Source organism: Salvelinus alpinus, chromosome 37 (genome assembly GCF_045679555.1).
Source record: "Salvelinus alpinus chromosome 37, SLU_Salpinus.1, whole genome shotgun sequence".
Lineage (NCBI taxonomy): Eukaryota > Metazoa > Chordata > Actinopteri > Salmoniformes > Salmonidae > Salvelinus > Salvelinus alpinus.
The window spans coordinates 14,302,161-14,328,078 of NC_092122.1; the positions used below are offsets into that span (position 1 = coordinate 14,302,161).

The window sequence follows — 25,918 nt, forward strand, 5'->3', positions numbered from 1 at the left end:
GATAGTGGTGTTCCCCTGAGACAAGGGAAGATCAGTAAGAAAATCCACCGATAGATGGGACCACGGCCGTTGTGGAACGGGGAGGGGTTGTAATTTCCCTCGTGGCAAATGTCTAGGAGCCTTACTCTGGGCGCACACCGAACAGGAGGAGACATAGAATCGCACGTCTCTCACCAAGGTAGGCCACCAGTACTTCCCTCTAAGACTTCGCACCGTCCTTGAAATACCCGGGTGACCTGACGAGGGTAGACTATGAGCCCATCGAATCAATTGATCACGAACAGCGAGCGGCACATACCTACGACCCTCCGGGCACTGTGGAGGCGCAGGTTCCGCCCTTAGTGCCCGCTCGATGTCCGTGTCCACCTCCCATACTACCGGTGCTACCAGCTTAGCCGCCGGAATGATGGGAGTAGGATCGATGGACCGGTCATCAGTGTCGTATAGTCGGGACAGCGCGTCAGCCTTAGTATTGAGGGAACCTGGTCGATACGAAATCGTAAAACGAAATCGGGTAAAGTACATGGCCCACCTTGCCTGACGAGGATTCAGTCTCCTAGCTGATCGGATATACTCCAGATTCCGGTGGTCGGTCCAGATGAGAAAAGGGTGCTTGGCCCCCTCAAGCCAGTGTCTCCACACCTTCAGAGCCTTGACCATGGCCAACAACTCCCTATCCCCCACATCATAATTCCGCTCCGCTGGCCCGAGCTTCTTCGAAAAAAAAGCACAGGGGCGGAGCTTCGGTGGCGTACCCGAGCGCTGGGAGAGCACAGCCCCGACCCCAGCCTCGGATGCGTCCACCTCAACTATGAACGCCAAAGAGGGGTCAGGATGCGCCAACACTGGCGCGTCGGTGAACAGCGCCTTCAAACGACAGAAAGCTCTCTCCGCCTCTGCGGACCACTGCAAGCGCACCGGGCCCCCCTTCAGCAGTGAGGTAATAGGGGCCGCCACCTGACCAAAACCCCGGATAAACCTCCGGTAGTAATTGGCAAACCCTAAGAACCGCTGCACCTCCTTTACCGTGGTCGGAGTCGGCCAATTACGCACGGCTTTTACGCGGTCATCCTCCATTACCATCCCCGAGGTGGAAATGCGATAACCCAGGAAGGAAACGGCTCGTTTGGAAAACTCACATTTCTCTGCCTTCACGTACAGGTCATGCTCCAGCAGTCGCCCAAGAACCTTGCGCACCAGAGACACATGCTCGGCGCGTGTAGCGGAGTAGATCAAGATGTCGTCAATATACACCACTACACCCTGTCCGTGCAGGTCTCTGAGAATCTCATCAACGAAGGATTGAAAGATGGCTGGAGCATTCTTCAACCCATACGGCATGACAAGGTACTCATAATGGCCAGATGTAGTACTAAACGCGGTTTTCCACTCATCTCCCTCCCGAATACGCACCAGATTATATGCGCTCCTGAGGTCCAATTTTGTGAAGAATCGCGCCCCGTGAAATGATTCCACCGCCGTAGCGATGAGAGGTAGTGGGTAACTAAAACCCACAGTGATGGAATTTAGACCTCGATAATCAATACACGGACGTAAACCACCCTCCTTTTTCTTCACAAAAAAGAAACTCGAGGAGGCGGGTGACATGGAGGGCCGAATGTACCCCTGTCCCAGAGCCTCCGTGATGTATGTCTCCATAGCCAACGTCTCCTCCTGGGACAACGGATACACGTGACTCCTGGGAAGTGCAGCGTTTACCTGGAGGTTTATCACGCAATCCCCCTGTCGATGGGGTGGTAATTGGGTCGCCTTCTTTTTACTGAAGGCGATAGCCAAATCGGCATACTCAGCAGGAATGCGCACGGTGGAAACCTGGTCTGGACTCTCCACCGTTGTCGCACCGATGGAAACTCCTAAACACCTGCCTGAACACTCATCAGACCACCCCTGGAGAGCTCCCTGTCTCCACGAAATCGTAGGATTGTGAATAGCCAGCCAGGGAATCCCTAACACCACCGGGAAAGCAGGGGAATCAATAAGGAACAGACTAATCCGCTCCTTATGATTACCCTGCGTCATCATATCCAGAGGTATCGTGGCCTCCCTGACCAGCCCTGACCCTAATGGTCGACTATCTAAGGAGTGCACGGGGAAAGGGGGGTCTACCTTAACGAGCGGAATCCTCAACCTCTTAGCGAGTCCGCGATCAATAAAATTCCCCGCTGCGCCTGAATCGACTAGCGCCTTATGCTGGAGAGATGGGAAAAACCTTAGAAAATAGATTAACAAAAACATGTGACCAACAGGAAGCTCTGGGAGAGTGTGGTGCTGACTCACCTGAGGTGACCGAGGAGTGTTCTGCCTGCCCTCTCGAATCCCAGATGGACTCCTCCAGCACCGACCGGAAGTGTGCCCTCTCCGGCCACAATGGGTGCAGGAGGAGCCTCCTCCTCCGGTCTCCCTAGACGCAGCCCCTCCTAGCTCCATAGGAATGGGAGCGGGGGGGGCAGGAGGTGGAACTGACAGGACCCTCTCAGAACGTCCGCGAGCAGCCAGCAGATGGTCTAGCCGGATTGACATGTCGATCAGCTCATCCAAACTGAGCGTAGTGTCCCGACAAGCCAGCTCTCTGCGGACGTCCTCCCTTAGGCTACACCTGTAGTGGTCTATCAGGGCCCTGTCGTTCCACCCTGCTCCAGCAGCCAACGTACGGAAATCCAGTGCAAAATCCTGCGCGCTCCTCGTCCCCTGCCGGAGATGGAACAACCTCTCACCCGCCGCTCTGCCATCCGGGGGATGATCAAACACAGCCCGGAAACGGCGGGTGAACTCCAGGTAGTGACCCCTCGCTGAGTCGGGTCCATTCCATACGGCGTTGGCCCACTCCAGGGCCCTACCCGACAGGCAGGAAACGAGGACACTCACACTCTCCTCGTCCGAGGGAGCAGGCCGAATGGTGGCCAGGTAGAGATCAAGTTGGAGCAGAAATCCCTGGCAACCGGCCGCTGCTCCATCGTACTCCCTCGGAGGCGTGATGCGCAGGACGCTGGCACCGGCTCCCGCTGGAGGAGATGGTAATGTTGCTGGTGGGAGGGTAGGTGGGGTAGTAGGGAGACCACTCCTCTCCCAACGATCCATCCTCTCCATCATCTGATCCATTGCCGAACCAATGCGATGTAGGATGGACGTATGATGCAGGACTCTCTCCTCCATCGTGGGGAGAGGGGTGGTCGCTGCTCCTGCTGACTCCATCAGAAGGTGCGGGCTTCTGTAACGTCAGGTGAATGATGGGTGCAGAGTCAGGCGCAGAGAGAGCAAAAGTATTCCAGGGAAAAAACGCTTTAATTCCACAGCATGAAAACAGGAACAGGTACAAACGGGTGGTGCCAAAACACAGGCGTAAAACAACCCACAGTCCACTGTTTAAAATAAAGCTGAATAGCGAAAATCCCACAATCAAAGAATCACTCACGACGTCCAACATGGATACACAAAATAAGCCCGCACAAACACTAGCGGGCGAAACTAACCTAAATAGTACACCTCCCAAAACCCCAACAAGAAACAGGTGAAAACAATTAGACAGACATAAACGAAAAGGAAAAAGGGATCGGTGGCAGCTAGTAGACCGGCGACGACGACCGCCGAGTGCCACCCGAACGGGAAGGGGAGTCACCTTCGGTAATATTCGTGACAGCATAGCAAAGTAATGGAAATTAAATGATTTTACTCGTGCTTTTCATAGTGATTAGGTTATTTTATTTTCAGCGGTTTATGCCTTTAAATCATGTAGTGCACATCATGAGAATCAGTAAATGGGGAAGATGAAGAACACACACACACACACACACACACACACACACACACACACACACACACACACACACACACACACACACACACACACACACACACACACACACACACACACACACACACACACACACACACACACACACACACACACACACACAGAGGTCCCATCAGATCATGCCCATGAAGGAGACATGATTTCCCCAGAGAGGGAGGGAGAGCTCATCAATAGAGGAGCTCAACAAACACTGCAAGGCAATCTTTCATTAAAATTATGAATGAGTCGTGACTCTGACCCAGACACTAGGAGGGGGATGGTTATTCACTCCATGTTATACCAGCCTGCCTTCATTCATTTTGAAACAGCCTGGAAGGAGATCAGCAATACCATCCAATAAGTGCTATCCTCTGGCCTGCTCTGTATCCTTCAGGAAAGTTATTTGATGAGGATGTGTAACACTGGGTACCATGATAACATTGATGAAATTATATATTTTTACAGGAAATTGCATACAATACTTCATTATGCAACATACACATTATTCCCTAGTGGATCTTTACATTTATAAGGAGATGGAATTCACGAAGGAAATATACAGTAGTTCACCTTTCAAGAAAGTGTTCCTCTGTACCTCAAATCAAAATCTCTGAAATACCAGGAAGGAATCAATAGGGGATTGAATGAGGAGCAGGGCTGGCTGGGCTGAAAGGTCATGATGGAGGGCTAAGCAGGAGAGCGCTCTGACTCCTTTCATGTTCCCACACACACAGTGTCAAACACAGCCTTGGGGCATTCTGGGAGTGAAAAGGGGCTAATCTCAATCTGGAGATGTCATATTGAGTGGCAGCCGTCTGCCTTCCACCTCATCTCTCCTGTGTGTGTGTGTGTGTGTGTGTGTGTGTGTGTGTGTGTGTGTGTGTGTGTGTGTGTGTGTGTGTGTGTGTGTGTGTGTGTGTGTGTGTGTGTGTGTGTGTGTGTGTGTGTGTGTGTGTGTGTGTGTGTGTGTGTGTGTGTGTGTGTGTGTGTGTGTGTGTGAATGTACAGTATGTCTTAATGTGTGTGTGGAGAGGCAAGCCAGGGTTTTCCATGCATACAGAAACCCTGCACCCTTCACCCACTCACAAGCACACACACAGACACACACACAGCTCCCAAAGGGGGAATTTTTGGGAGTGTCCTTGCTTGTCATTGATGGTGTGCCCTGCGGTGGTGGGCTCAGACACAGGAGGGGATGTTATGTGTGCTGAAAGGGTCATCTTACTTTACCGCCGCCAGAGCAGAGCACGACAGATCCCCCGTCCCTAGCATCTCCCCTCGGCTCAACCAATCACAGCCAAGGACTCTGTGATGTAGCGCCCCTCTCACTTGAGGGATTCCGAAGGAACTGCCGCGTGACGACGGCTCGCTTAAACAGCCCAGTCTCTCCCTTCTTTCTCTTTCTCCACCTCCTCCCTCTCACCCTCTCCCTCACTCTCTCTCTCTGTCAGCCCAGCGCTCGGTGCATCCACTGTCGTTTCTAACGGGGGATAATACAGCGCCACCCGTACTGCTCCCTCAACTCTGGCCACAAAATAAAGGAAGCAGACGGTGACAGCATCAGCATTAGCAACAGGAGACTCCTCTCTGATCTCCTCCTCCTCTCCTTTTGTCTAAGACTCCTCCTCTCTCTGTCTCTCTCACTCTCCCAGAGACTCCCTCGTTCCCTCCAGATGAGATCTTCTCCACATCCGGACGGACAGATCGGGAGCTGACAGCATGCTGTGCCAGGTAAAATGAGACATTCCCTTTCTGGGGTACCGCAAAAGTTATGGGCATGAGTAGCGTGGAGGTGAGGGAGGAGCTGTGTTTGTTTGGGTGAGTGTGATTGCTATCTGATTGATATTGAGAAGAGGAGTGGAGGGAGAGGGGCAGGGGAAGTCTACTCTTTGACAACTCCCACCGCTTTGGCGTGGCACCATTTTTGGCGCCCATTTCTGTGTGGCTGCACCCCAGCGGGCGAGGTGTTGCCATGGTTATTAGGAGATGGCAGTGTGTGTACAGGTTGAGATGAGGTGATATAAGCAGAGAGGTGGGTAGCTGGAGGCACGGCTCCGGTTGGGAAACAGAGACCACTGTGTTGATGTCTGGGTGGATGGATGGAGGGATGAGGAGGAGGGAAGGGGGCGGAAGACGAGCAGCTGCTTTCATCCTGGGGAAGCTAATCCCTCTCACCATCAGATAAAATGGCCCGGCTGTGGCTCCGTCTTTTCCTCCTCCATCCGTCACGTGACGGGTTTATCTTTGGCATGACTTGCTTAGGGAGGAACGGAGCACACTATTGATTTGGAAAAGAGCTATAATGCCATTTGGAATAGGGAGCCAGACGTCGCTCTCAATCCTTTAACCCCTTAGTTGTGCTGCTTCCTGTTTCTGCACAGGTGTGTGGGATAAACATCATATACATTCAGTATCTTCTTTGCACAGCAGTCTATCGCTGTTGATAAGATTGAAAAAACGTTGCGAGCCCTCGAGCTGCGAACATCTGTCATTGTCGTGATTGTTGGAAACCCCCAATAGGATAGCTTCTTAACATCACTCTCAGGTGGTGTCAGGTCCACTACCATGGGGCCTTTGTCACAGTGAACACACGTACTGTGATATCCCCATGCACTGAGCCCAGTCTGAAACATGTCAAGCATATCCCTAGTTATTGCACTGTTGCTCTCTCTCTCTGACAAACAAGGCATGGGCACAGGTCGCCTGTTTCCCCGCCCGCCCGTTTCCCCGCCCGTATTACCTCGTATCTCAGGTGGTATGGATAAGCCCGTTGCTATGAGAGTCCACCCGAGAGAGACTACCAAGCGGGTTTGCTCAGCTGTAGCCCTGGGCTCATGCAATTGAGCCTCTCAGCCCCAGCCTCCCTCGGTCGCTGTGAATACATTAGCCGGGAGGTGCCCATGTCAAACTGTTGCCAGGTGATAGTAGCGAGAAGGGAAGCAACTCTCCCTCCTGCCCTCACTCCCCCACCCTCCCACCCACCCACCCTTCCTTCCACCTCTCCCAAATCACAATTACCTCCCCATTTCTCCAGACAGCAGCTTGTTGTTTACATACTGTCTGGGAGAGCTTTGCAGACGCTTCGTTTCATAACCACTAACTGAATCAGATAGGGGAAGATGGGGCTGGTCTCTAGCTGGTGGACGCCATGTGCACTGTGTTATTGTGATGGCTTATTGAAACACAACAGGCAGAGAATAGTTGGGAATACAGGAAACATGGGAATACAGGAAACACTGTTGTGGTAGATCTGTGTGACATGGTTTTTCCATCCATTTACATTTATATTTTAGTCATTTAGCAGACACTCTTATCCAGAGTGACTTATAGGAGCAATTATGGTTAAGTGCCTTGGTCAAGGGCACATTGACAGATTTTTGTTCACCTAGTCTTCTCTGGGATTCGAACCAGCAACCTTTCAGTTACTGGCCCAATGATTTGCTACCTGCTGCCCGAATAAGGCCAACTAGGCCAATAACCCAATAAGGCCTCAAGAAACCCTAACAAGACAATGTCTGTGAGAGCAACAACTTCCCAACCAGAGAGGGAGGGGCAGATGTTGAGCTCAAATAAATCAAGCATCCCCTCTGTCGCCGGAGGTAGCATCATGTTTTATCATCCTCGTTAAATCTGCAATAATGAGGAGGACTAGTAGGCTGCTGCCCCGAGCCTGATGTGCAAACAGCCCTAACCTTTTGATTCAGCCCTGGTTATTTTGGATTTGCCTTTTCAAAACCCCAGGCTTCTGGGTCATAAAGGGCAGCTGGCAGGATGACTTGGTGTTTGCTCAGAGCTCTTTACTTTAAACAGCTGTTGTTAATGAGAGCCGAGGGTTGAGGAGGAGAAGGGGGAAGAGGAGGTGAGAGGGAGGAGGGAGGGGGAGGGTGCTGTTGTCATTGCAAAATAGGAGGTTAAAGATAGTCTCTGTATGATTTGACATTGTGCGGCCGTTTGGCAGCAGGTTGCTCTGAAAGGAAGTGCACCAATCAATGACATGCTCATGAAGTGGCCTGTGTCTCGGCGTTGGCCAATGATGAATGCTTCCAAAATCAGGACCTGACGTCCATCTCACCTTTCACTGTCTGCAGCTGATTCGGTTGTCCATGTCAAAGGCAACTCCACAGTAGCCTCAGAAACACTCACGTCTGCTGGCTAGATGGTACAGATACAGAACTGGCTCCAGGCATAAGCGACATGAGCAGTAAGTCATGGCAAAATGTGTCGAATTGCATGAAATTACAGAAGCTTTAAACTAAAAACTATTCTCTCCACCCCATGGCAACATTTGTAGAATTGCAGGAAATTCACTTTAAAACATATATTTTTCTCTCAGCTGTCAAGAGGTGGGGCCACTGTACAGCCGGCCCTGTACAGATATGAGAGTGTCTCAGTGTTTCTGTCTGAGAGGTGGAATGGGCTGTTATTTTCATCTAAAAAAGCTTTTATAGCCACCTATAAAATCAATGCATTTTAGATTCCTTGTGTGAAGAACCATAGAGCACCTTTTAACACCCAAACCAACGACAAAGACAGATGATCACAGAGCAGGTTGTAGTTGGCTAACCATTCTGCATGGGCCAGATACATCACGAGGGCAAGAGGCCCCCAGGGATGTGTAGTGTAGCCGGATAAATCATGTTGTGTTCAGGCAGCAAGTCGTCCCAAGGTCAGATTCACAGTGGAGGAGAGTGGGAGAATAGTGATGACATATCTTGTGCAACAGTGTATGTACTGTATGGGGAACAGAATGCTATACTGTCCAAATGTTGTTTTTTACCTGGTCCAGATCGTGAGTACTATTGGAAACATGCCTTTGATATGTTTTATCATCTTATTTCCGAGGCATGAATACAGTTGCATTTCTCACACCTTTAATTCAAACAGACAACGGGGCTCAGTGAGGGCGGTGTGATAGCCCCTGGACAGATCAAAGAGAACGCTCCTGTCTGTGGTTTTCTCTTCTGAATTCTGCCCCTGTTAGGCTCCTGGGCCAGCTACCCTCTCTGACCTTTCCCCTCTGAGATCCTTTAAACAAGGCTTCAAACAACAACCATACAATATAATCTCACTGCTAGCACCTGTAACTTTGCCTTAGGGCAAACTCTCATGAAATACACTACATGACCAAAAGTATGTTGACACCTGCGCGTCGAACTTCTCATTCCGAAATCGAGGTCATTAATATGGAGATGGTCCCCCCTTTGCTGCTATAACAGCCTTCATTCTTCTGTGGAGGCTTTCCGCTAGATGTTGGAACATTTCTGCGGGGACTTTCATCCACTGTCGTTTCTAACGGGGGATAATACAGTGCCACCCGTACTGCGCCCTCAACGCCGGCCACAAACTAAAGGCGGCTTCCATTCAGCCACAAGAGCATTTCTGAGGTTGGGCAATGATGTTGGGCGATTAGGCCAGATTCGCAGTCAGTTTTACAATGAATTCCAAAGGTGTTTGATGGGGTTGAGGTCAGGGCTCTGTGCAGGCCAGTCAACTTCTTCCACACCAATCTCGACAAACCATTTCTGTATGAACCTTGATTTAAGCACGGGGGCATTGTCCTGCTGAAACAGGAAAGGGCCTTCCTCAAACTTTTGCCACGAAGTTGGAAGCACAGAATCGCCTAAAAGGTTAGGATTTCCCTTCACTGGAACTAAGGGGCCTAGCCCAAACCATGACACACAGCCCCAGACAACTATTCCTCCTCCACCAAACTTTACAGTTGAAACTCTGCATTGGGGCAGGTAGCATTCTCCTGGCATCTGCCAATCTCAGATTCATCTGTCAGACTGCCAGATGCTCAAGCGTGATTCATCACTCCAGAGAAAGCGTTTCCACTGCTCCAGAGTCCAATGGCAGTGAGCTTTACACCAGTCCAGCCGTCGCTTGGCATTGCGCATGGTGATCTTAGGCTTGTGTGCGGCTGCTCGGCCATGGAAACCAATTTCATGAAGCTCCCGACAAACAGTTATTGTGCTGACATTCAAGAGGCAGTTTGGAACTCGGTAGTGAGTGTTGCAACCGAGGACAGATGATTTCTACGCACAACACGCTTCAGCATGCGGCGGTCCCGTTCTGTGAGCTTGTATGGCCTACCACTTCACGGCTGAGCCGTTGTTGCTCCTAGATGTTTCCACTTCACAATAACAGCACTTACAGTTGACCCGGGAAGCTCTAGAAGAGCAGAAATTGATGAACTGACTTATTGGAAAGGTGGCATCCTATGACGGTGCCACGTTGAAAGTCACTGAGCTCTTCAGTGAGGTCATTCTACTGCCACTGTTTGTCTATGGAGATTGCATGGCTGTGTGCTCAATTTTATACACCTGTCAGCAATGGGTGTGGCTGAAATAGCCGAATCCACTAATTTGAAGGGGTGTCCACATTCTTTTGTGCGTATGTAGTGTATAGCTAAGCATTGAGTTCCAATGTATTTGTATCAGTAATGTATTTGGCTACCACCACCACTAGATCATTGTTGTTTAAAAGAGTGTGTAGTAGGGGAGATAGTGAACATAGTACATAGTGAACAATGAGATATTGCCTTCTTGACTCAATGGCATGTTGACGGTTGGTTTCAGGCAAGGAGGGATTGGTGGAGGGAGGAGCTCTCGTTTGACTAGCTGTGTGTTACCATGGTGCTACATTCACTACAGTATGCCCACAGTCAACCAATGTGATGTAAGATCCTTATTCAAACAACTGGCTCACTGGTGAGCATGAAACTCAAATGGCTTGTTGCACTTTGAAACACTGTTAGCTTTGAATTCTGGCCTATCGATCTCTGTTTTGTTTGTGATGGCTTATTTCTGGCTTTGCTGGGCTTGTCCTGTGGTATTACTCTGTTATAAGGCCCGGCTCTGATAGTCTAATTAGGCTGGTCTGAGGCTAAATCCTGATACAAGGCTCAGTGTTTAACAAGGTCTACGGGACTCAGGGCTCCTTGATCTCTGTTAGACCTGGGGAGATAAGGCAGAGATTACATGATCAATGAGGCCTTTACTATAATACAGACCCAGTGCACACCACACTCAACATTTCCTGACAATGCAATGGCTGGCACTGCTGATGCTGGGTTGTAATTGCAGAGTGCAAGGGTGGATGAGTGACATGGACATCTTTGTTTTGTGGTATTGCTTCAGTTCTGTCTCAGACCCTGAATGTACTGCATGTACAAAGGATATTGTGATGAGTTTGAATGTGACTCACTGACACTGAACCCAACTGAGTGAAGGTTAAGATCCTTCCCTTCATGTGGAAGTCATTGGTGCAATAACCAAGCATAAAAACAAACAGATCTTTTTGATGAGGCCCAATCTGTTTAGCCTACAGCTGTTGTTGTCCAACAGTTCTATTCATATTTACAGAGTGCGCTGTGCTGAAAACAATTGCAGTTCCATTGCAGTTAGTCCTGTGGACCCAAAGACAATAGACAGGCTGGAAACGGTGTGTTTAATGAGGCCTGTAGAAGTGCACCGTCTATATTGGATATGTCTGTCTCCTATTTGAGCCACAACAATGGAATGAAGAAGCGCATGAAGTGACAATTCAAAACAATTGAATGGTTTCACAGTAGTCAAAACTAATGAACACCAACATTTCATCATCCTGCATGCACTCTTTTTTTATTGAGGGGGAATCCAAACTAACTAGCAAATGAGAGAAGTACGGAAGAGAGATAGCATAGTAGGTGCTATCTAGAACCCATAGAGGGAACCGTTTTTGGTTCCAGGTAGAACCTTTTTAGGTTCTCCTATGGGGACAGCCCGAAGAACATTTTTGGAACTGTTTTTTCGAATAGTGTATGCTAGAGTACAAATTCCTTTTTTGTCAAGCCATTGAAGTTCAAATGTCCGGCTGAATTCAATGTCCGGCAGTCTTCACCTGTTCAAGCAGCCTTTAGTGTATGGCCAAATCAAAGATAGGTATTGTCATTTATAAGGGATGGGAGAGGTATAAACAGGGAGAGGGAGAAAATGGTGGGCAACAAAATGTATAATGATTGTCAGCCAACAAACTTTCTGTACTACCCCCCTGAAAGCTGTCATTTCAAAATCCCTTCAAGAGGAAATTGCTTTTCCTTTCTACATTCTTTTAATATCCAGATTTTTACTGGATATTGCAGGGACAAGTTATTAGAGTTTAATACCATCTGAATGGGCAAAACTTCTCAGAGAGACCAGCCCTGGAGGAGAAATTCTCAACGCCGGGCTTCTGAGCTTACCAATAATTACTAAGTCGAGCCACAGAGGTTAGAGCAGCATTCAAATGCTCACTCTCATCCACTCCGTCCTGTGTCACACCTAGCAGGAGGGTAAGGGAATCATGGCATCCCAAGATGCATCTGTGGCCAGCATGCAATGAGTTGATAAAAGAAAGCTAATATAACAGAGGATGATGTTTCACTTTACCATGTCTAGTATTTAGTAATGACTGACTGAGTTGTACAATGCTTTTTGGCTAACATGGTTTGGACAGTCTCGTCAGAGCGATAAGACTTGTTTCGGTGGGCACTGTGGTGGTGAGTCATATTGTGACTCTCATTCATCAGAGCCATGACCACAGAGAAAACCCCCTTTCACTGCTTTATAAGGTTAACAATAAAAAGAGGATCGGGAAATTGGCGCATGCCGTTATATTACATTTAGGGTGAAAAGACATGACAGCTAGACTGAATAGCTTCTTAATACAGTATATATTTGGACAAAGCAGCCTAGTCTGAGTACAGAAGATCCACGTTGCGGGTTATTGAAGAGCTGCTTTATGTTGCTATATTGCATTTTTCTATAAAAGCGCGTTCAGTTACTTATCTCCTGTCCCTCTGTTGAAATCCCTCAAATAGGGCCAGCATGACAGCTTCGAAATGAGAGAAACTACTTCCAAGAGATTGGCCTCTGAGCTATTGCACAGCAACAACAACAGCGAGTGCCTCTGGTGCCCTTGGAAGATGCATGAGTCATAAAGGACAGGACAGACAGCAATGTACAAGACACAGCGCCACCACCAAGACATAAAAGCCATTACAATCAATGTCTTACTGCTGCATGTCAGAAAACATCCTTCGTTGAGTTTGTGTGGACATACTAACTTGATTAGCGTAGTAGAAACGAATGACATCAGTACATGTGGGTATGGACGGTCTTTTTTGTGTACAGATCATAACTTCCTTTTGCCCGTACATCCTATACCCCTAACATTGATTATATACAGTGTATTTAATGTCTGGTTCTTGACCTCCCTCCACCCTGATATGATTCAGTAGGAGGAGATTTGGTTGGATGAATCCCACACTAGCCAATGACATTCCTCTATTGTTTTACTACCAGCCAAGGTCATTGCGGATCCTTGTTGATCATTTACTAAGGATGAATGAAATGTGATATTCTGCTGTTATTGAATCTACAAATACACTCAGTGTGGCCATAATGTGTAGTAAACAGTGAAATCTGGTATGTGGATGCTAGTGTCCCTCCCTTCCGAAGAGCAAGGCTGTAGTAAACATTAGAGCTGCTAGACCAATGGCAGCCCCAGCCCGTCTCATATTAGAATGGAACCCCCCTTCTGGTCACGGCTCGACTCGACCCTGATTGAGGAGGAATGTCGAGTGATAAGAAAAAGGTATACCTCTCCACCACCTGTTCCCCCCCCCTTTGGAATGAATAGCCAGTGTCGAGCTCCAGTGATTCTCCATTACTGCCGGTGGAAGGTGTGTGTGCCTTTTGTGGCCGCCTGCCGAGATTAGCCTCTGATACAAACATCCTTGTTCGTCGCCATGGCAACCAAGTCTCCCGCCTGCCGTGGGTTGTCATGCCGCCTCTTCCTCCCTCACCCCTCCCTCTTCCTCCCCTGTGAGCACTGTACATGAACACAAGCAGTTCCCTGTTACAAGCCACAACGTGCTCCATCTAGTTATCTCCCTAATCTGTAAAATGAGCCTCTCCTCCCTCTTCCAGTCCACTGTCTTTCAGGCTGCTGCGTTTACATTACACCCCAAGTCATGGCTCTTCAATTTTTCTCTCTTGCCGCTGAAAGATGAAATTGCCCGTGAGCAGAGCTCGTGTCAATTGCTAGAATAATTACATAGCAAAATAAGCCCATAGCTCTGCCTCTGCCGTGGTCAGAATGGAAAAAAAAGAAGCTGAAAATAGCACAACTAACTTTGTTTCATATTTTGTTTGTTTGGTCCCCCCTCCCTCCATCAATGGAACAGTCTGATGAATTTGGGGATCCTCTGAAGGACGATGCAAATGAGGAGGCTTGCTTACGGAACGGCGCATCCCACTGGGCACACACCGGTTGAATCAACGTTGTTTTCACGACATTTCAATGAAATGACTTGGAACCAACGTGGAATAGATGTTGAATTGACATCTGTGTCCAGTGGGACGCATCGTCAGAAGAGAGAGAGAGCCAGGCTTCTCCGGAGCCAGACAGAGAGGAGGCCTCCCCAAAACATGTCCACCCAGTCAGACGGAAAACAACACTTATTACCACAGCGCCAAGAGGGCAACTCGCCCCATTGTGGATAATAGCTAGGCATCTGGTTAAATTTGATACACTGTAATGCTAGCTCTGTGTCTAGTCTGAAGTCTGGAGTGTAGTAACAGGTAATATTCCTCTCCATTAAACCTTGGGACTTTTGTATTGCACAGCTTGAAGCATAATATTTAAAGCTTGAATAAATGTAGAGAATGTAGAACATTTGCATATCTGGCCATTTTTATCACATTTGGCAGCTATTGAATGAAATCCCATATTGTAGCATTAATAGAGGCCATTTTCTCCTCTCTTCAGTGGGCGGCGGCTGGAGAGGCCATATTGTTGCTGGTGGAGAAATCTCAGAGCATACATTTGCTGTTCCTTATCTCCTAAATGAACTCATTACCTTGACATCCTGCCTTCCATCCCCTGCACAGATTGGCCTTGAATTTATAATGAAACATGGCTGTCCCCTCCCATGTGCACGGTGATAGATTCCCAGCCTAGGTTCTAACTCTCGCCACTGCTCTCACCATTGATTTTGACTTCACTCTACAGCCAGATGAATACTCTTGAGGAGAAAAACAACTAAGGAAGATGTAACGGCAGATTTCCTCCTCTTCGTCTGAAGAGGAGGTGTAGCAGGGATCGGACCAAGACGCAGCGTTTAATAACGACAAAACCGTGAACACTACAAAATACAAAATAACAAATGTGGCAAAACCGAAACAGTCCTATCTGGTGCATAGAACACAAAGACAGAAGACAACCACCCACAAACCCCAACACAAAACAGGCTACCTAAATATGGTTCCCAATCAGAGACAATGACTAACACCTGCCTCTGATTGAGAACCATATCAGGCCAAACATAGAAACGTGAAAACTAGACACACAACATAGAATGCCCACTCAGCTCACGTCCTGACCAACACTAAAACAAAGAAAACACAAAAGAACTATGGTCAGAACGTGACAGAAGATAAGATCTGGGGAAAAAATTGAACTCCCTCCTACAGTATATAGACTTCATGTGGCCATGTCCCCTCTGAAATGAAGGTATATCAAACCCAGAGCAAGGCTCTGCTAGCATCGCTCTGCTGCCTACAACACCACCACAGCAATCTCAACAAATAGCTGTTTGCTCAGCGCACAGAGGACCGCACTCAGGGGGTTTGCCGTCATTGTTCCACCACTACAAAAGTGAGGCAGCCATCGATAACAAACAGTTGTGGGCGTAAATTGGGTGTGCAATTTCCCCCTGGCTTGCAGTTTGATTGATTGTAATGGGCAGTGAGATGAAGAATGGGAGTTTGTGTCTAGGCCAGAAGGAGGGAAGGCTTTTAGATAGATCTCAGCTGGGTCTCGTCTGGCCTTGTCCACCTGCTATGTCTCCCCAGCATGGGGCCAACACCTAGCAACACCTAGCACAACCAACAGCAAATTACTGCTACAAGATTGGCTATATGGATGGGCAACAGCTGTCTTCTGGGGCATGGAGTATGTGTAACACCCATTTCCTTTCCCTGTTGATAGCCTATACTCTTCCCATTTGCTACTGGGAACCAAGAACCTAACGTGCCAAACCATTCCATTCACGTCAATCACTTTTTTTCCTGGCGGTTTATTTTAATTGCATATTATATGCAAATTGGTGCAGAATGATATAGATCTCAACTGAATGACAGCAGAGATATGATAATGGCAGATTTCCTCATGTTTTCATCTCAGAAACATACTCAGTCACTAAGACACGTTGATTATGCATGCATTGTGCATTGTAAAACAAACTCTTGAGGCTGCTGGCATTAATGACAATTATGCTAATGTGGGAAACAATCAAGGTGTTTCACCCCAGTCCAGATGCATGTGGAACATGCAGACTTGTTACAGATGTTGCTCAGAAAATAATTTATCTGCTTCCTTCCATGGAGTGTTAATGTGTTAAACTAATCAACCTTGCACACACCACTGTAGCAGTGCTTTCAAGACTTGTATGCTAATACTAGCTAACACTATGCTAATACAGTAATACATTGAATTATTCAAAGGGCTTTGTTAACTCCAACAAGTGAACCTTAGATACTTTTTTTCAGCTTCTCTCAGCTTTCCTTTATATGGTCTTTGTGTGCTCTTTGTGCTCTAAAAAAAGACGTGACACGTTTCTCTGATATTCACCTGTTAATATTATCTTTGCAGAAATCATATTCATACAGTACTTTACTATCTTATGACAAGATATTTGAGATAAACCCTTTCATAATTAATATGTCATTCAATGCAAAAAGAGCATTCTGAGCATTTGCTGTTATTGATGTCTCTTGTTGACTAATTCCCTTTGACTCATGTCTGCTGTCTTCTTGTCTTATCTGACACCTGTGACAGCACAGCACACTCTGATTGGTTGGTGTGCCCCACTCCATAGCACAGAAGTCGATGGAGCCGATGGAGAAGGATTGGACTTGTTCACCTCCCAGCCATTCCGCTCAGCCCACTGTTGGCTATACTGTGGTCGGTTCACCTTCATTTAAGGATCATAAATCGATCCACAGAAATAGTCTTGCCTTGAGAGAAATTATTATATATATATATATTTTTTTTTTAACCAAATCAGTAAGAATACATTTTTATTTACAATGGCCTACTGGGGAACAGTGGGTTAACTACCTTGTTCAGGGGCAGAACGATAGATTTTTATCTTGTCACCTCAGGGATTCGATCCAGCAACCTTTTGGTTACCGACCCAACGCTCTAACCACTAGGCTACCTGCCGCCCCCCAAAAAGGACTGCTCTGGTGGTCATTCATACGTCGAAATGGTCCTCACATGTTCCTTATCAGCATCAGTGTTGTTGCATCAATGTCATTCATGATTTCCTTACATTCTGAAAGTTTGACAATATATAAAACGGTTTTATTGAATAGGCATTATGTGTTAACCCTTTACACACGTGGGAATTGGCCTATATGCATATGGCTCAATTGAAATGTTTCTTACAGAAGAAGTATGAAAAGCATACGCATAACCATGGTAGCATTTGAAAGGAAACAGTTTGGAGATAATGAGGAAGTTATTAGACCAAAGGGGACCAAAGGTCAATCCAAACATTACACTGTTGTATGTGCATTTTGCATTTACTCTACTTTTCACAGCATTTATTGACAATGAAATCTGAAAATACTCTGGATACACTCAGTAACATGATAAGAATATTCCTGGAAAATGTGTTGTAGGTGCAACAAAAGAATGACAAAGGTTTGAGTGAGAGGACTAACTGGTGTCTCCAAGTGGCCACAAACCTCTCCAAACTAGGCAATTGCAACGGACTTTATGACCCAAAGAAGAGTCTTGAACTATAAGATGTTTTGAGCTCTCCTAGCTGTGCCGTTGAGGAACTAGAGCAAGCACACTTGTAGTTGTTTTGTTTGGAACACAACCCCGCATCCCCGTCATCACACAAAGAATGGTCCATTATAAATCGCAATCTGGGTCAGGTGGGCATGATTTGAAGCTTGTTCTATTGCCAACATGACTAGCTAAGTTATAAAATATGATCTTACAGTGTTAGGCTTTCACAAGGCAATTCAGAGAAACAGAACGTAATATTTGTGCCATACAAAGGAGTCATGCATGCATTCAGGTGCACGTGCGGCGGCAAATTTTCTTCACAAACACACATATGCTCATTCTGTTCTGTACAACCCAGCGTATGACCACATGTCATCTTGCAACTGTACATCAAACATAGTGACCATAAACGTTGAATCTGAATATTTGGAGATGTGAAGTGCACATTTGGACTCATGAGTGTTTGGCTTGCTTGTATGCCATCAAAGCAGTACTTATTATAATGCAGTATTTATTATAATCCTCAACGTCTCATCTTTCAAATATATATACATTGAGTCCTCTTAATTTACAGCATTCCCCTCACTCGGTCAACAAAAAATTTGCAAAAGTTGCCCGATTAGCGGGAGGGGTGGTTCAACTTCAGAACGTCTCTCAGTCAAAACCCATTCAGAGCTCTGAATCGCAGAGCCATAGCTCTGACATTATGTTCCAATTTAGGCGCTTATTAGTGCCCAAATATGCTATTTTCAACCTGTATACGGGTATGACTGTAAAGAGCTACCACACTAGAATAGATTTATGTACTCACAAAAGAACAACAGACAAATAAAAAAATACCACATATTCTTGGAAATGAAAGAGCAGGAACTTGTACGCCTGCCAGCAGTAGCCACTAAACACCACGGTTCCTAGTTACATAGAGGGTTTTTAAAACTGTTTCTATATAGTGGCCGGCAGGAGGCAAGGACGGCCTCAATGTCAGAGCTCTCACCCACCGTGCTTAGTCCCTCCGGGCCTCAGGGGCCCCACTCACATATTCCGAGACTCTTCAATCAACAACCTAGCAACCCAGCCTCCCCGTGCGGCCGCCCAACCCTGCTAAGAACCCCCAGGGGGCATCGGGGTACAACTTAGCACAGACACTCACGACCCTCCAGATGGTGACTAAACACAGCCTTATGTGTGCAGCATTCACAGATCTGTACAGCATGCGGATAAACCAAGAAAGGTCAGTGGATCTGCACCAATCACTCCAGCTTTGTGAATTCATAAAGGCATCCAGGCCATTAACACACATGGGTTCATTGCTAGAAGGCGTGTGTGAATCACTGTAGTGGATTAGAGGCTCTTAAAGATGTGAGGTCCATTTGCACATTAGTATTCCCACCCATAGAGGCTGGAGTCGTTCACTCTTTATGATAACTCAAGCAGAGTGGTTCATTTGCCTATTCAGATGATGGAGAGATGGCTGCAGTGAGGCGTCACTGCCGCTAGATACTGCTGCAACCTGAAATGTGATGGCCCCTTTTGATGAATCAGTGGCCACCAACAGACTGACTCTCGTGACGTGATGTCATCTGCATCTGTTCATATGTAAATATACAATTATGTCATTATTGGAACATGGATAAAGGAGATTGGAACTGAGCTCAAATGTCGTGGGAGGCAGGAGCTATTTCGGGAGAAAGATGGAAGAGTGGAGTGCGTATGCTACATTTGAGTGGCCCTGAATTAGCACCCCATTGCACCAGCCGTCTGCAATTGCATATAACTCACACGGGGCACCAAGACCTTACATCTGTGCCGATGCCTCTGCCAAACTTCTACACCCTCAGGAAAAAGTACTACTGATCACTACTTCACAAGAGCTACACAAAACCTGCTGGTTTTACTACTTGATTACTATTGCGATGTCTAGTAAACCAGTAGTAATTTATGTAGTAATGAGTGATACATTGGGACATTTCACTACTGGTGAACACTACATATTTCCTATTCAAATCACTACATACATCTCCCTTAAAACCTCTTGACGCTAGTGTTCAGATTTTTTTTTTTTTTTTTAAATAACGTTCCCAATGTAAACTGACTACTTCTCAGGTCCAGATCGTAGAATATGCATATAATTTACAGATTAGGATAGAAAATACTCCAAAGTTTCCAAAACTGTCAAAATATTGTCTGTGAGTATAAGAAAACGGATTCTGCAGGCGAAAACCTGAGAAAATCTAACCCGGAAGTGATTTTTTAAATTTTTTATCTGTGTTTCCTGGCCCGTCTTTCTTCCATTTAAAGGGGTATCAACCAGATTCCTTTTCCAAGGGCTTCCTCAGGCTGTGACCAGGCTTTAGACATAGTTTCAGGCTTTAATTTTGAAAAATGAGCGAGATTTTTTAAAACTAGTCAGGTGTCCTCTGATTAGTTCCTGCGCGCGTGAGGGGTAGCTCTCCATTTCCTTTTTCTCTCTTATTGAATAGGTTACGGTCCGGTTAAAATATTAGCGATTATGTTTGTTAAAAACAACCTGAGGATTGATTATAAAAAACATTTGACATGTTTCTAAGACCATTACGGATACTTTTTGGAATTTTCGTTGAACGGAACGAGGCTTTGGTTTTCTGAAAATAACGCGCAACCCAAATGGCCATAATGGCGCAACCCATTTATCGAACAAAAATAACATTTGTTGTGTAACTGGGAGTCTTGTGAGTGCAAACATCCAAAGATTATCAAAGGTAAGCGATTAATATTATTGCTTTTCTGACTTTCGTGACCATGCTAATTTGGGGCTAGCTAGCACACTCACAGATGCTTGGATTTCTTTCGCTGTAAAGCATATTTTCAAAATCTGACATGATAGGTGGATTAACAACAAGCTAAGCTGTGTTTTGGTATATTTCACTTGTGATTGCATGATTATAATATTATATTTTTTTGTAATATTTTGCGCCCTGCAATTCAGCGGTTGTTTAGGAAAATGATCCCGTAAAAGGGATCCGTAGCGCAGAGAAGTTAATGACTACTGTGTAACTACTGAGCTTTTTGGAATCTACAACTTCAAACCTACACATGTTCACTACGGAATTACTACATAATGCCTACAAATGACTGCTGTAGGTCTACTCAATCCCTATTGAATTACTACTGCCATTTGTGTGTGTAGAGTTGTCAATACTGATCACTACTGAATAGCTCCTGATCCTTTTTTCCTACAAACCCTTTTGAATTGCTATTGAAAACAGACACATTGACTACTGTTTACCTATTCAAAATCACAATTGACATCTTCTTGTTTCACCATTGTGTCACCTCAAGACTAGTATGTTATTTCCTCAAGTTTCTAGCTGTAGTTATGTCATCAAACAAGAAATAATAAGCTTTTACAAATGTAACTGCATTTTTAAAATGTATTAAATTAATTACATATCAAATGACATATGTACACATTTTTTATCCCTTTGAAGCCGTGTCTTCATTCAGCATCGACTTAACTATCCTCACATCCTCTTTTTTTGTTGCAGCCATATTTCTCCACCGTGGAACCTTTTAAAAAATAAAGACAAGCACAAGAGACAACCAATTATAAGCCATTATCAATCATCTGCTAACAGAGGTCCAATAAGACAACACAGAAAAACATTTGATAAACAATGCTACTCTTACTAACAATGGCCTCCAGTCTTCTTATGTCGAGGGCCTCCTTGGCGGACAGGTCAAAAGAGGTTAGTGGAATGTGTATGTATACCAATATGAACATAGTGCACATTTCCATTCAAACACACATACAGTACTTATTAGCTAGCATGATTAAAACAGAGGCTACATAGCTACATTTCAATGTGGCTAGCAAACAGCTAGGCTAAACATGATCGTTTTGGATAGCAATCTTTTTAATGTGGTAAAAAAAGTTTTTTAAACGGCTAAACAACGACATGAAAGTATTCATAAAACCTAGAGGAAAGTTAAAACGTATAGATGGTGCCAGCATAAGGGCTATGAAAGACAGGATGACAAAGGATGGAAGATCATTACATTCGGAATTGTCAAAAACAGTAGCTAACTACTTCCTGCTTTGTCTTCATCGGTGGTCACGAAAAGCCGGTGTAGTCTGACATCAGTGTTGTGACGACTTATTTACAACCAACTTCAAGTAGCACAAATCTCTACCTGATTACTACTGGAAACTACTGTTTTCCTACTGAACCCTACAAAACTTTACTTGTGTATCTTGAGTTGTGCATAAGCTACATCTTCACTACACAATCCCTACAATTCTCTACATAGTCACTACTGCACGAATAGGTTTTTGTTAAGGAATTCAATAGTACTTTTCATGAGGGCGTTATGACACCATGTAACTGTCAGTTCGGCCTTAGTAACCTGGTGTTTGCTCTGGTGCAATGTCATGGAGTCAACATATTTTTTTATATGGGGGGAGGGGTAATTCACCATTGACTGGTCAGACAGGAAGGAAGCATAAGAAAAAAAGTGTATCTTCTTTGATGGGACGTTATCATATGTTATCCTCTAGCAGTGTTGTTAAACTGTATTTGGACACACTAAACTCAGAGCTTATTGTTGTGATGTGTGTGGTATTGGCAATGGAGGTTAGCAAAGTGGTTTGCTTTGTTCCCAGAATTGGACAGAAAAATACCCTTCTCTCCTGTCATCCACTGTTGCAAAGTGGTGGCTCTTGATTGACCCCTGTCTGCGCAGTGTGACAGAAAATTATGTTGTCTCTGTCGGAACAGTAAACACACTCAACATCCAACTCCATCTCATGCCACGGATCACAGTACACTGAGTGACTCTGTTTACTATTCATCCACTTGCTATCACTTCCTTGTTTGCCTCTATTTCTCCCCCCTCTCTCTCTGTCTCTCTCCTCCTTATCTCCATCTCTTTCGCTCTATATATCTTTTTTCACACTCTCCATAGATGCAGCTCTACACTAGACACACAACATTTACCATTCATTAAGCTTGCGGGACATTCACAAAATTAATGTGTGTGTGCGTGGTCATACATTGTCCTGTCTTGGTTATCTCCATTAATTTCCTGTCCCTCATAGTTGCCCCTGGATGCAAAAGTGTTGTTTCCGCCCGGCGCCTGGTGTTGGTCTGCTTCAGCAAACATCCTCTGACGTTGATTTGACAAATTGTTTGTGTTCCAGATGCACTGAGTCCTTTGGCCCCAGGACACCGTTTGCAGAACGCAATGATTTTACCTTTGCCTTGACCAATAGCTTTGTTTGGCTTCAATCAAAGGAAGCCGACTTGTTTTGAATCAGACCCGGATGTACAGTGCCTTCCAAAAGTATTCATCCCCCTTGGCATTTTTCCTATTTGTTGCGTTACAATCTGTAATTAAAATTTCATGTAGTGGACATACCCAAAATAGTCCAAATTGGTGAAGTGAAATTTAAAAAATAACTTGTTTCAAAAAATTTAAAGAAATGGAAAATGGAAAAGTGGTCCATGCATATGTATTCACCCCTTTGCTATGAAGCCCCTAAATAAGATCTGATGCAACCAATTACCTTCAGAAGTCACATGATTAGTTAAATAATGTCCACCTGTGTGCAATCTAAGTGTCACATGATCTGTCACATGATCTCAGTAAATATACACCTGTTCTGAAAGGCCACAGTGTTTGCAACACATTTACATTTACATTTACATTTAAGTCATTTAGCAGACGCTCTTATCCAGAGCGACTTACAAATTGGTGCATTCACCTTATGATATCCAGTGGAACAACCACTTTACAATAGTGCATCTAACTCTTTTAAGGGGGGGGGTTAGAAGGATTACTTTATCCTATCCTAGGTATTCCTTAAAGAGGTGGGGTTTCAGGTGTCTCCGGAAGGTGGTGATTGACTCCGCTGACCTGGCGTCGACACACTAACACCACTAAGCAAGGGGCACCACAAAGCCAGCGGCACCACAAAGCCAGCGGCACCATGAAGACCAAGGAGCTCTCCAAACAGGTCAGGGACAAAGTTGTGGAGAAGTACAGATCAGGGTTGGGTTATAAAAAAATATCAGAAACTTTGAACATCCCACGGAGCACCGTTAAATCCATTATTAAAAAATGGAAAGAATATGGCACAACAACAAACCTGCCAAGAGCGGGCCACCCACCAAAACTCACAGACCAGGCAAGGAGGGCATTAATCAGAGAGGCAACAGAGAGACCAAAGATATCCCTGAAGGAGCTGCAAAGCTCCACAGCTGAGATTGGAGTATCTGTCCATAGGACCACTTTAAGCCGTACACTCCACAGAGCTGGGCTTTATGGAAGAGTGGCCAGAAAAAAGCCATTGCTTAAAGAAAAAAATAAGCAAACACATTTGGTGTACGCCAAAAGGCATGTGGGAGACTCTCCAAACATATGGAATAAGGTACTCTGGTCAGATGAGAATAAACTTAAGCTTTTTGGCCATCAAGGAAAACGCTATATCTGGCGCAAACCCAACACCTCTCATCACCCCGAGAACACCATCCCCCACAGTGAAGCATGGTGGTGGCAGCATTATGTTGTGGGGATGTTTTTCATCGGCAGGGACTGGGAAACTGGTCAGAATTGAAGGAATGATGGATGGGGCTAAATACAGGAACATTATTGAGAGAAACCTGTTTCAGTCTTCCAGAGATTTGGGAATGGGACAGAGGTTCACCTTCCAGCAGGACAATGACCCTAAGCATACTGCTAAAGCAACAATCGAGTGGTATAAGGGGAAACATTTACATTTCTTGTAATGGCCTAGTCAAAGCCCAGACCTCAATCCAATTGAGAATCTGTGGTATGACTTAAAAATTGCTGTACACCAGCGGAACCAATCAAACTTGAAGGATCTGGACCACTTTTGCCTTGAGTAATGGGAAAAAATCCCAGTGGCTAGATGTGCCAAGCTTATAGAGACATACCCCAAGAGACTTGCAGCTGTAATTGCTGCAAAAGGTGGCTCTACAAAGTATTGACTTGGGGGGGGGGGGTAGTTATGTACGCTCCAGTTTTCAGTTTTTTTGTCTTATTTCTTGTATGTTTCCCAATGAAAGATATTTTGCATCTTCAAAGTGATAGGCATGTTGTGTAAATCAAATGTTACAAACCCCCCATAAATGTATTTTAATTCCAGGTTGTAAGGCTACAAAATAGGGGAAATGCCAAGGGGGGTGAATACTTTTGCAAGCCACTGTCTTTTCATTGGACATCTAACATCTGATCTCCAAAGTGATCATCAGGGGGTCTGTTCAATAACTGAGCCTCGTGAATCACACTAATGCTCCCTTAAATCCCTCTGAATTACTCCACATTATTTAACCAAATGTCAACCCAGTTTGTCAGGTAATGTTATGTAAAATGGGATTTCAAGTTGTACTGGGGCTTAGGGGGGCAGTGGCTCCGGTAATCTGATACAGCCAGTGAACTAGTGGTTTAAACACTGAATCGATGCCAACGTGTCTCCAAAGTCTCATTGATTTTTCTCGTGCAGCTAAATAAGCAGTGTCTTGGTGCTGTGCCAGGATAGGGATCAAAAACTCATTTTATTCCTCCTACATGACTACATTTGACTTCTATTCACAGACAGAGAACAGGGAAGTCCCATGCCATCTTGTTATCTCTCTATAAAAGGCCATACAAGGTCATCTTGCATATGTATTTACTCTGTAACTTGTTACCATTAGATGTTGAGGAGGAATGATTGGTAAGGTGTGTTAGCTAGTAAAGGGTTGATGGTTGAATCGGAGTGTGTAGTGGGCCTTTCATGCCAGCCAGATAACACCTCTAGTTCCAGGGTGCTCTCCCAATGTTTCCCCACACTCCATGTGGAACCCTGGACCCAGTCCCTGTTCTGCTCGGCTAGCCTGGACACAAGCCCTATCAGGGTCTCATGTTTCACACCACACCAGCACCTCTTCCTCCCTCTCTGCCTGGCTGACAGAAATGTCCTCCACAGGGCTGAACATCTCCGTCACCAGGGTGGAGGTGACACCAAGGTGTGTGGACTTAATGATGGGGCTGACGTTAACAGAACAGGGCCAACTGCATCACTTCTCCAGTGCATCATCTGTTCTCCCTCTCACCTCAGCCCCCACACAGTCACAAACCTATTTATGTGGATGTGTGACTGTGAGACACGTGCCTTTGACATGTCTCACTAGCATCATCATTGACAGGTATGAAATACCTTATTATTATGTTTGTCCGTGGGAGGTTTGGCTGACAGAATACTGAACTCGGTATCCCGCCATCAGTCAGGAAGTCAATGTGTCA

At 45.7% G+C, this 25,918-nt stretch overlaps 1 protein-coding gene across 3 annotated transcripts in view; it reads left to right on the plus strand.

Moving 5' to 3' along the window:
- The first annotated feature begins 5,193 nt into the window (after nucleotides 1-5,193).
- The window catches only part of LOC139566023 (synaptotagmin-1-like), a 203,621-nt gene continuing 182,896 nt past the window's right edge, over nucleotides 5,194-25,918 (plus strand). For 2 of the 3 annotated variants that reach the window (XM_071386831.1, XM_071386833.1), the window contains exon 1: nucleotides 5,198-5,542. The gene's annotated coding sequence lies outside the window, so the exon portion shown is untranslated. Of the gene's footprint in view, nucleotides 5,543-25,918 lie in introns of all 3 variants that reach the window. The other variant, XM_071386834.1, reaches the window with a different exon arrangement.